Below are 7860 nucleotides of genomic sequence, written 5' to 3'. Positions count from 1 at the left end.
CTCTAACCCTAACCCTAACTCTAACCCTAACCCTAACCCTAGGGTTAGAGTTAGGGTTAGGGTTAGGGTTAAAGCAAATTTAAAATGAAAAAAGCAAATAAAACGAAGAATCGTTTGTTTATGTAGTCGGCACTTAATGTATATCGGCTGAATGGACGTCAGTGATTGGTTGAAATTATCGAAATAAGACAATTTTTTACATGAAATAAATTCGAATACAAAAATATTTTTCTGTTCTATAACACAAAATAGATAAGTATACGAAGTTTGAAAGTCTTTCGGTACCAAAAGCACTACGTAAAACATTAATGAAAAATGTGGCCCCCGTTTTAAAAAAGATCCATTAGTTTAAATAAATACCAACAACGTAAAGGTGAGTCAACAGTCGCGGAAGGAGGGCGAATAAAGAATTATCTGTATTTTTCAATTAAAAAGGTTTGTATTGCTGTTGGTGGTACTTAACCCCAGGTCAGCGCTAAACCAGCAGACCTATGATTGTAAGCTCCAGCGAAGATTTAGCACCTCAGATATTTTTTACAGATGCTAAGTGAAATTTGGTTGCCCTTTCTAACACATTGTACAAATAAGAAGCTCCCTCGCTAATTCGAAAATTGTGTATTATTGTTTTTGTTACTGTTGTTTAACCCTAGTCAGCTTTGGTTGAACAGTCCTCTAATCAAATACGCTCAATACGGCTTACCATTTCTTCTTTTCATGTATGGTGTATTTCGAATTTACATTATCATGGATACACATGCATCATTCACTTTATTTTATTTATTTATTTATTTATTGCATGATAGGATATGATTTGAAAAAAAAAAATTGGCTGCTTATATTCAGCAGGTTCTCCATGCTCACTTCGTAATGTTACATATGCGAGCTAAGAGAGAACGATTCAGTGATAGATTATTGAACAAACTGAGAACAACCTTTTGTAATTTACAAAGAAAGAAATTAAATCATTTCACTGGTACACAGAAATAGAATATAAAGTGAAAATATGTATTTCACTTTCTACGGTGTTGTATTTGTTACTAAATATATGCTAGACACAAATAATTTGTAGGAAAGTGTATACAGAACCCACAACAGTCGACAACAACAACACACACACACACGTTATAACTAGGCTTTGAGGGATAAACACAATTTTTGCGCAAGTATATACCACCTGCTTTCGAGATTCTACGATCTATACATCAGTAAAAGCTAGAAATATTCTTGAATCCCAGGAATATCATGATTTACAGAGCGCGTTTTCTGTAAATATATAAATCTGTAATAATTCTTTTTGGGAACAGTACATAAAGTATAAATGATAGCGTTTATACACAATTTCAATATAATATATACTTACCCGAGTTCTTTTGGTTAAAATTTTTATTCAGTTCTTCCACGGTTTTGCTTTCCATCTCCATCAAGGACAAAGATTAGTGCTGTAGCTAATAGGGGAGCAAGGAGAGCGACAATTCCCACAATGCACATTTTTTTTTAAATTGTTGCATTTTCAACAATTCTTTTAACTCTTTTAGTTCACTTGTGTCCCATGGCCTTGGAAGTACTTCTCGAGTTATTACTTTATTCGACCGACCTCCCCTGTTTCTGAACTGTCTGCTCAATCTCCTGTGATGTGTTGGTGGCCACTGTGACATCTGAAGAACTCTGGACGATCTCGTGGAATTTCATCTTTTTCACGTCACATTTATTATCAGTTGTAAGTTTCATATGTAATGACATTGTTACTGAAGCATGGAATTAATGAATGTAGTATGCAGTTGCGTGTGTTATAACTAAAGAAATATTTCGCGTAATATAAGAGAATGACTTAAAACTTGTTTGGTACGTGTCACGACGTCTTTTTTTATGTGCTCGCTCCTCTTAACTTTAGAACCTGACTACGATGCAGTATAGACAGAAATATAAAGTGATCCTAGGATTGCCTGGTATTGTATTTTAGCTTACATAGAAGAACGAAAGGAAACTTCTAATTATGAAGGTCCTTCATTAAGTATCGTATGCATTCTATACGGCAGTGCTACTGAAAGTGGTGGTCTGTGGACCGGTGCCGGCTGGCGAGCTATCAGCTGCCGGTACGCGGCGTGTTTCCAGAAAAGAAAGTAACATTATGAAATGCTTATAAAATGGTTATGTAATATTGTATTATTTGTTTACAAAATAAATATAAGATTTTTAAAAATTGTCACTTTTTATTATATTCATTATATATATTGTTTCCGGTATAAATTAATATACTAAGAAATATTACGGGTCTCTGGCACATCTGATGTACCGATACGCCACATCAGATAGTTTGAGAAGCACTACTATACGGTATTCTAATGGTTCTTAGCTAGTACATTATTTGATCAGTAAAGTAAAGACCCCTTTCGGTTATGAATGACCATGGGATTGCACCTAGAAAGTTCCCCTCCGAAGCACAAGTCTGAGCAAAGTTGTTTATGGAAGACCAGCAATCGTCTATGCATGCCAGCCTCCCCTCCCCACGCCCCTGATGTTATCCAAGGGAAGGGCAAAGGCCGACACAGCTTGGCACCAGTAACGTCGCAACTCATTTCTACAGCTGAGTGAACTGGAGCAACGTGAAATAAAGTGTCTTGTTTAAGAATAAAACACACGGCCCGGTCTGCGAATCGAACACACTACCTCATGATTGCGAGCCCGACGCTCTAATCACTGAGCCATGCACCTTCAGTCTATAAAATAAAGTACTGTAGTAACGCTGTACGCATGCGTAGTGTCACGCATGCGTGGAATTCAACAACCAAGCTTTCCCGCTTCATTCTGTCTCTTTCTTGCTGGCCAGCGATTGAGCAAGGACGTGTTTAGCTGTCTCTCTCCATCTTTCGAACTTACGCTAGACAGCTCGCTCACATCTACATACCAACGTCCCAACAACCATGCTCACACACACAGAAGACGTCTCAACAAACAAGAGCTAAAGATGTATATATTCCACCTTGAATAAAATGTTGTTAGTGTTGATAGTCTGGAGTTCAGCGTTCCGTTAATTCTTAATTTTATATAGGAAAGTCAGGTATACATCTAATGATGTATAACCCACTTTCCTATAGTACTATCGTTCAATCAGCAAGCTATATGTTACCTATGACAGAAACCCCACTTGTATAATTATTTTATTATAATCGCTGCGAATTCATTACTCTTATAGCCTAAATCTTGCCATTTGTATCTGGATCGGAACAATCGACAGAACTAGAAATACACTTCTAAATTACATAGCTCTTATTACTATAAGCACAAGGTTTGAAATTTGGGGAAAAGGGGAAGTCAATCACATCGATCCCCAGCGCTCGCCTGGTACTTATTTTATTGACCCCGAAATGATAAAAGGTAAAGTTGATGGAACTCAGAACGTAAAGCCTGTAGCAAACGTATGTTTATCATTCGGTTGTCTAACCTTAAATACCCAGAATTTGGCTCATAGGCATTTTTACTACAAGTAGTCATATGACCTGGTCATGTGATGGTCGACTCCTTCTGGCTTGATGTGGACTATCCAATCCCAACACATGACAGGCCAGCCTAGAGCGGGAAAATTATGTTGGCTCGCTGAAGCCGATCCGCATTCTTAAAAAGAGGAATCTTTCCCGCTTTCTTTCAGTTGGGTGGGGGAGACACAGTTGAGTTAGGATCTCAGCAGAGAGGTGAATTATTTTGCTGATACCTTTGATGAACTGTTGTGTTCCTGTTGGTCAAGCACATATCACCAAGTTCCTACTGCATGAAAAACAAGTATGTATATTTTCTTCAGACAATATCATTCAAGTTGTACCGTTTTCTGAACTGATTCATTTAGTAGTTGAGTAAAGTGTGGCAGTCAATTGCATCTCGTTTTCTTGTATATTTTTCCACTGTTTATACATGATTCACGGTCATAGGATCGCGGTTTCGATTCCCAGACCGAGTGTTGTGAGTGTTTATTGAGCGAAAACACCTAAAGCTCCACGAGGCTCCAGCAGGGGATGGTGGCGAACCCTGCTGTACGCTTTCACCACAACTTTCTCTCACTCTTACTTCCTGTTTCTGTTATGCCTGTAATTCAAAGGGTCAGCCTTGTCACACTGTGTCACGCTGAATATCCTCGAGAACTACGTTAAGGGTATACGTGTCTGTGGAGTGCTCAGCCACTTGCACGCTAATTTCACGAACTGGCTGTTCCGTTGGTCGGATCAACTGGAACTCTCGACGTCGTAAGCGACGGAGTGCCAACTAACTAATACATGACTCATTGGAACCAAGAAATTGTAATTATACCAGCGCCAGACCTACGCTAACCAACCCGCTGAAAGCCAGAAGAAATGCTGCTAAGCACTTTGTCAAACATTGTAATGATTCTACTTACTCGCTGCCTTGCTTGTAAATTGTATATTTTATTGTGTCATAAAGACTATCGGATGTTATTATACATCACTGGTCAGAATGCACAGAATGTGTCTTACTGTTGACTTTTTTTAATTGGTAGAGTGTTTTCTTTAGGGAGATTCAGCTACTGTCTCTATCAGGTCAATCAGTAACATTGAGACATGCTCATTGACTCAAACAGTAATAGTTGTCGCTGTTGTTGTGGTGGTGGTGGTGGTGTTAGCACTGGTCTAGTGGTATTAGCAGTAATATGAAACAAGTAGGAGGAACAAGATCCAAAGGAGATCCAACCTATGTCTGCTTAGAACATACTATCCTGCACCACCGCCGCCGCTGCCACCACTATCACCACCACCACTACCACCACCATTACCACCCCCATTTCCTATAAGGAAAATTCTTATGTGGCGTCCAACAAATGACAGTTTTGCCATTACTGCACTGAATGTACGGGTGTTTTTGGAAGGTCAGTTAGCATTTTGCTGCCAATCAAACAATGTTTATTTCTTAGAAATACAAGAACATTATTTGATTGTTAGCATTTGGGTATTGTTAAAATGTTGTATTATCATCATATATTGCTCTTATTTTTCTCTCCTCTTCTTTTACAGATTCTGTTTGTAGGATTAGATCTTTAATAACGTTTGTTTCTGAGAGAAGAAAGAGCACAATGACACGATGTTCGCGATTTATGAGTTGCATGCAGAGATAAATAAGTAAATAAATAAACAAATACGCATACAAATAGATAAATACATGGATTGATATATATATATATATATATATGTGTGTGTGTGTGTGTGTGTAAGAAAACTAAATTACGATTCTTTTATTCAGAGAAAATCTTCATCTTTGATCTTTCTACTGGCCTCCGGAATTTACCTGTGGTTTTAGCAATTATCCGTTGCCTGTTATATCCAGAACAAATATACCAATACAATAGCGTATCTAAGTCAGGTGTCGATAAAAAATGGCATCATTGATTACTGGGGGTTTATGAGAGGTTATCTTGATTACATAATAGGCAAAGATCCGTTCTTCTACCGTTTTATACGCTGTCTACTGCAAATATTTTAGCAATGGTGAAATATCATGTGGATCACCTTCACACAATTATTGCATTCTATGTAATTAGTATCGAGTGCAGCAACACCAATCCAGATATTTTGACATAGATCAAAGTCTGTTGTTGTTGTTGTTCTTCTTCTTCTTCTTCTTCTTCTTCTTCTTCTTCTTCTTCTTCTTCTTCTTCTTCTTCTTCTTCTTCTTCTTCTTCTTCTTCTTCTTCTTCTTCTTCTTCTTCTTCTTCTTCTTCTTCTTCTTCTTCTTCTTCTTCTTCTTCTTATTATTATTATTATTATTATTATTATTCAGTAGTTTTGTTTTTATAGCGTGCTTTCACTTCACTACCGAGCGCAGCTCTGTGTGCCTTGGGTATGTGCTGTGGTTTGCTGTGATGCTCTCATGGTTACTGTATTGAAAGTGTTTTGCGTAGGATGTGTGCAGTGCCCAGCAGTGCAATTTTCTGTATGTTATTTATATTTGTAAGTCCTGGTGTTTTTGTTATGTATTTGTCTGAATATTTTTTTATCATACCTAAGGCGCCTACTATGATAGGAATTGTTTCTGTTTTTAGATTCCACATTCGAGTTACCTCTATTTCCAGGTCTTTGTATTTTGAAAGTTTCTCCGTTTCTTTTAGTGAAACATTGTCATCTTCTGGTATCGAAACATCAATTAAAAAGCATTTTTTTCCTTCATGATCTCTGACCTATTATTATTATTATTATTAAGATGGTGAGCTGGCAGAATCGTTATCACGCTAAGCAGAATGTTTAGCTGCATATTTCATCCATCTTTTGCCTTCTGAGTTAAAATTCCGCCTAGATCGACTTCACCTTTCATCTTTTCAGAATCGATAAAATAAGTACCAGTTCAACTCTGGGGTCTGATATAAATGACTTACCTCCTCCCTCAGAATTGCTAGCCTTGTGCCTATAATAGAAAGGATTATTATTGTTGTTCTGAAAGACTCTCGGATAGTTCTTAATTACAGGTTATTCTTTACTTGAAAGCAGGCAATAACAAATCACCGAAGGTTTCAAGTAGTGCCTTCTCCTATGACTTAAAGAGACAATACTCTCCTTAGAATGCGAGATGTACCCAACAATGCTGTCTTCTGGATCACCTCGAGCCTGACAGCAGCTCCAATATTCTTAGTATGTTTTTCAAAACCCTTGGAAACTGCTCCTACTGCTCCAATTACCACCAATATCATCATTACTTTTCGCATGTCTCAAAATTTTCCTATCTCGTCCTGCAGTAGCTGGTATTACTCAGTCTTATTCATCATCATCATCGTTTATCGTCTGCTTTCCATGCTGGCATGGGTTGGAAGGTTTGACTGACGATTGGTGAGCCAGAGGCTGCACCAGGCTCGATCTGATCTGGCAAAGTTTCTACAGCTGGATGCCCTTCCTAATGCCATTATTATTATTAGTAGTATTATTATTGTTGTTGTTGTTATTGTTATTATTTTCTAATTGTTTTGTATGTAAGAATAAATAGCAGACGTATCCAATTTAAGAAAAGTGAAGATAAAAGCTAAGTGAAGAAGTATGGAATAAGTAATTGTTATACGCTTATAGAAAAACAATTTATATTATAGAATAGATACATACCTGTTGAAGACGAAAATGTATGTGAGAGCTATTATATTGGATGTGTGTATAATCATAGAGAAAGCGAAATACATATTAAATGGACGTGTGTGTGTGTTTTTGCTGTTAATTTAGCGGGAGTTTTGCAGTCAGCAGGAGGTGTTTTGTGTTCTATCTCTCGATCAATGGCCGGACAAGTGAAAATATTTTTTTAATATGTGTTTTGGGGAAAGGGTATCTTTTGAAGTGGGCGTCAAATGAAAAGAGACATGGACAGTTTTATGACTGAACTTCTTTTAAAGTTGGTGTGAGACGGAAGAATTGATGTGCGTGCGTATGTCTGCGTGTGTGTGTGTGTACGTTTGATGGGGTGTGCAAAACAGAGAGAGTAATGCTGATGGTGTGTGTGTATATGAGAGAGAAAGAGAGAAAGAAAGAAAGAGAGAGAGAGAGAGATAACTGAAATTTTCCGTTCAGTTTTTGTAGTGAGTGAATGTGTGTATGATTGACAGAGAAAAACCGAGGGAGAGAGAGTGTAGTTATATATGAATGGCTTCAGTGACACACGCTTACATACACGCACGCATGCAGGTTGTTTTAATCGATTTCCTCGGTAACTATGGGGGCTAGGAAAGAATGCAAAGCGTGTTCCAATCTATGCACCCGCCTCCACATGTGTGCTATTTTTCATGCAAATCTACCCAGCCGTTTGGCCGTGAACCTCGAGACAAGAAAGAATACAACGGTCGCCCATGTTCAATTTATATTATAGAAGATATATATATATATGTAT

The sequence above is a fragment of the Octopus bimaculoides genome, chromosome 10 (assembly GCF_001194135.2).
Source record: "Octopus bimaculoides isolate UCB-OBI-ISO-001 chromosome 10, ASM119413v2, whole genome shotgun sequence".
Taxonomy (NCBI): domain Eukaryota; kingdom Metazoa; phylum Mollusca; class Cephalopoda; order Octopoda; family Octopodidae; genus Octopus; species Octopus bimaculoides.
The sequence above is the reverse complement of the archived record's forward strand: the minus strand, read 5'-3'. Positions refer to the sequence as shown.